This window comes from Olea europaea, unplaced genomic scaffold, assembly GCF_002742605.1.
Source record: "Olea europaea var. sylvestris unplaced genomic scaffold, O_europaea_v1 scaffold2785, whole genome shotgun sequence".
NCBI classification, from domain to species: domain Eukaryota; kingdom Viridiplantae; phylum Streptophyta; class Magnoliopsida; order Lamiales; family Oleaceae; genus Olea; species Olea europaea.
Window position 1 is genome coordinate 101,507 of NW_019246321.1, and position 3,547 is coordinate 105,053.

Here is a 3,547-nt window from a genome sequence, read left to right on the forward strand (position 1 = left end):
CCACTTGAACCCGACCTCGGAGACGGGACACTTCGGCAGATCAGTGGCAGGAATCGGTGTATCACTTTGGAGAAGCTTCGGGAGGTCGGAGTGATCTATTTGATTTCACCGGCTTCGGAGTGGCGGGATGACACTTCGGTTACTTCGGTACCAAGGCTCGTAAAATGAGGCGTAACAGTGGTCCCCCAAATCCGAGAATGAATGAATATTTATATTATACGTGGATTTGTTTTCCTGACCGAATCGCGGCATGGGGGTAGCTGAAACTTTGTAGAGCATGGGAAGAACGCAGAGCCGAGGTGATGAGCCAGTGGTACGCTCGCGTCGGGTACGTTAAAGCGTCATAAAGATCTTAGGGACTCGTCTTCACCGAAGCGTTGGCAGGAAGAGGGAGACGGCTCAAGCTTTGCAAAGCGTGGGAGGGGACGCAGCGACCGAGGCGATAGCAAACGGGGCGTTCGCATCGGGGTGCGTCCAAGCTTTGTAAAGTTGGAGGACTCGTTTCTCGCCGAAGCGTTGGCGAAAAAGGGGGGTCGACGCGTGGGGAGATGGCTCGAACTTCGTAAAGCATAGGAGGGAACGCAGCGCCCGAGGCGATTAGCCACTGGGGCGTTCGCATCGGTTGCGGTTAAGCTTTGTAAAGTTGGGGGAGGAGATCATCCGAGGCGACCCAGAAGTCCAATGATTTGACAACTGTTGCGTGTTTCCAAGGCGACAGTTGGGTACCACGCCCATTCCCCTAGAAGTCTGCTGCGGCCAGTAATTATTATTGACGGCTGTTGGTAACCGAGGCGACGCGTTTTAATTTAGCGTGAAAGCCACAGCGACATCTTGGGCGTAGATCAAATCTGGCGTTTCATTTCAACGGCTGGGATCGAGAATACAACGAACGGTTTAGATTGATCGTTTTTGAATTCAACGGTGGAGATTGGATTTGTCTTTCCTATAAAAGGTGAACTTTGGGGGCTTATCAGAGTTTCCACCTTTGCCATACGAAAAAACAAAATTTTCTCCCAAATTTCTGGCAATTTCCGGCGTTCTACAAGCAACTCCGGCGAGAGAGAGAGAGCGATATTTCCGGCGATCTTGCACCATTTCCGGCTAGGAAACACTTCCAAACCTGTAAGTTTCAGTACCCATTTAGACTCTAAAAATTTCTTAACGAATGGCCTCGAAAGGCAGTTCTGGTTTGGGTAGGAGTTTAGAAATAGTGAGGGTGGACGAACCCATTGTGGCGACCTCCTCAGAAATAGCCGGGGCCATAATGGGGGGGGGACATGTGGAAGCGACCAGATAGCCCTCCGGATACTTCTGTGCACTGGGGGGCGTCGGACTACCCATCAAAGTTGAGGGAGGCCGACCTTGGTAGACTTAGGACAGAATATGGGATCCCAGACAGTGTGGATCTAATTCTCCCAGAGCCGGAAGAGAGAGCTTGTTACCCGAGGCCGGGCTGCGTGGCCATTAGTGAGGCGATCCTTAGAGCCGGACTTAGGCTGCCTATTCACCCGTTCTTTAGGTTGGTGCTTAGGTCTTACGGGCTAGCCCCGACGCAGCTCAATCCGAACTCCTGGAGCCAAATGGTGGGCTCCTGGATGTTGTGGAAAGAGGCGTCGTTAGGAGTGGAGATGCCCCTCTCCGTTTTCCAGACTCTCTGCATACCTAAGGTTACTGCCGGGGGGGATAAGACCCGGGGTAGGTACTACCTGACGTAATGGGGTTCCCACACTCCATTTGTGATCGATCTGCCGAGCTCCATCAAGGAATGGAAGAGCTCTTGGTGCTGGGCAGCGGGGCGATGGGACACAATGGAGGGGGACCCCCTGGCGCCTCTTACAGTCCCGGCGAAGTTTTCAACACTTAGTGAGTATAGTAGTTGATATTTTGTTTCTCTTCGGCCGGGCTTGTGTTTAACAGATGTTTCCTTTCGCAGGTTCCCTCCCTCGGTGCGAGCTATCGACAGAGGACTTCGACACTATCTGTATTATTTATCAGCTGCCTCAGAAGAAGAGGTCATATCACAGGCTGATTCGGAAAAACATACATTTCATCACTCACGACTTAATGGCGTCCCAAGGTAATAGGACCGAAGCCCACACTTTTTTAACCCGAACTCCCTATACTTGTATTAATTCCTCATTCATTTCTTTGCAGATAATTTCAACAAGAAGCTGCCAGTACGCCCCGACTTCAAAACCATTCAGAAAATGATGGCTGAAGCAAGGGCGCTGAAGGCCTCCTCCTCTTCGTATAAGAAGCAAATGGAGGAGCTAGTGGAGGCCAGTAAGAGACTTCAGCCTCCGACGGAGGATGAGATTAAGGAGGATCCGGAGGCTGACCTCCGAAGGAAGGGTAAGAAGAGTGCTGCCCCTCCCAGACGCCCAACTGTGGCGAGGCCACCCCCAGTTATACGGCAGACAACTATTCCCACGGGGGTGGCCCTCCCAGAGAGAAACCCCATTGCTACGGAGCCTGTCGCTGCCCCGGACACGGCGCCCCTTGCGACCGTACCTATTGAACACGTTCCGGGGCAGCAGAGGAGAAAAAGGGCCCGCTCTAGCAAAGAAGTTGACTTCCTCGGCACCAGTTCAGAAGAGCCAGTAAGGGAGGTGCTGGAGGCTCTCCCTCCGGAAACAGCTGTAGTGGCAGTGGCCCACAGCAAGTATTGGACCGAAGAGTGGAGGGACCACACCGCCTCCTGCACTGCTGAAGACTTGGTGGCGGCGAACAGCGCCTGCGTGGCCCGGGCACTAAGCACAAGTATCCAACTCGAGGGCTTGGTGAAGGATCTAAACTCCAAGAGGGAGGACCTCGCCAAGCGCCTCGAGGAGGCGATGCACTACGGGGACGCTGTGCGAGCTGCCCAGGCCAAAGCTGCCAAAGCAGAGGAGGGGAAGAGAGCTGCTGAGGTCCAGCTCGCTGCTTCGCAGGCGGAGGTGGAGCGGCTGAAAAAAGAGCTCTATGAGGTGGAGTGCCAGGTGGCTGTGGTGACTCGGCGGCTTGACCATGCTAACGAGCACCACAAGCTTACCACCGATGCCCTGGAGGCCTCCAACAGAGAAAAAGCGGAGCTGAAGCAGCAAGCAGAAGCCCAGTCAGTGGAGATTGCCTCTCTCAGGGAGGAGTTAAAGTCTGCAGGGGAGGTGGCGGTTCAAAATTTTATTGATCACTTCGAAGACCACCCCCTCTATGACGACTTTGCCAACTTCTGGGCCTCGTGGAGCCCCCAAAGCCTACTGGGTCGGCTGAAGGAGGTGCACCCTACACTGGACATCTCTCAACTAGAGGCAGAGTTCGGGGGACCCACTGGAGGTCGGCCTGACAAGGTTACAGAGGGGGTTCCAGAGGCCCAGGAGGCGGCCAGTGCTGAAATTCCTCCCACAGATTAGGGTTTCCTTTGTAATGGCTTCGGCCTTCCATGTATTTCAATTTCATGAAATGGGAAATTTTGTTAAATTTCTGCGAAGTTCTTTTGCTTCTGCTTCCTTGTATCCCTTTTTGTTTTATACTTGTATGAATGACAAACATTAGGCCAACTGCCTCGTAA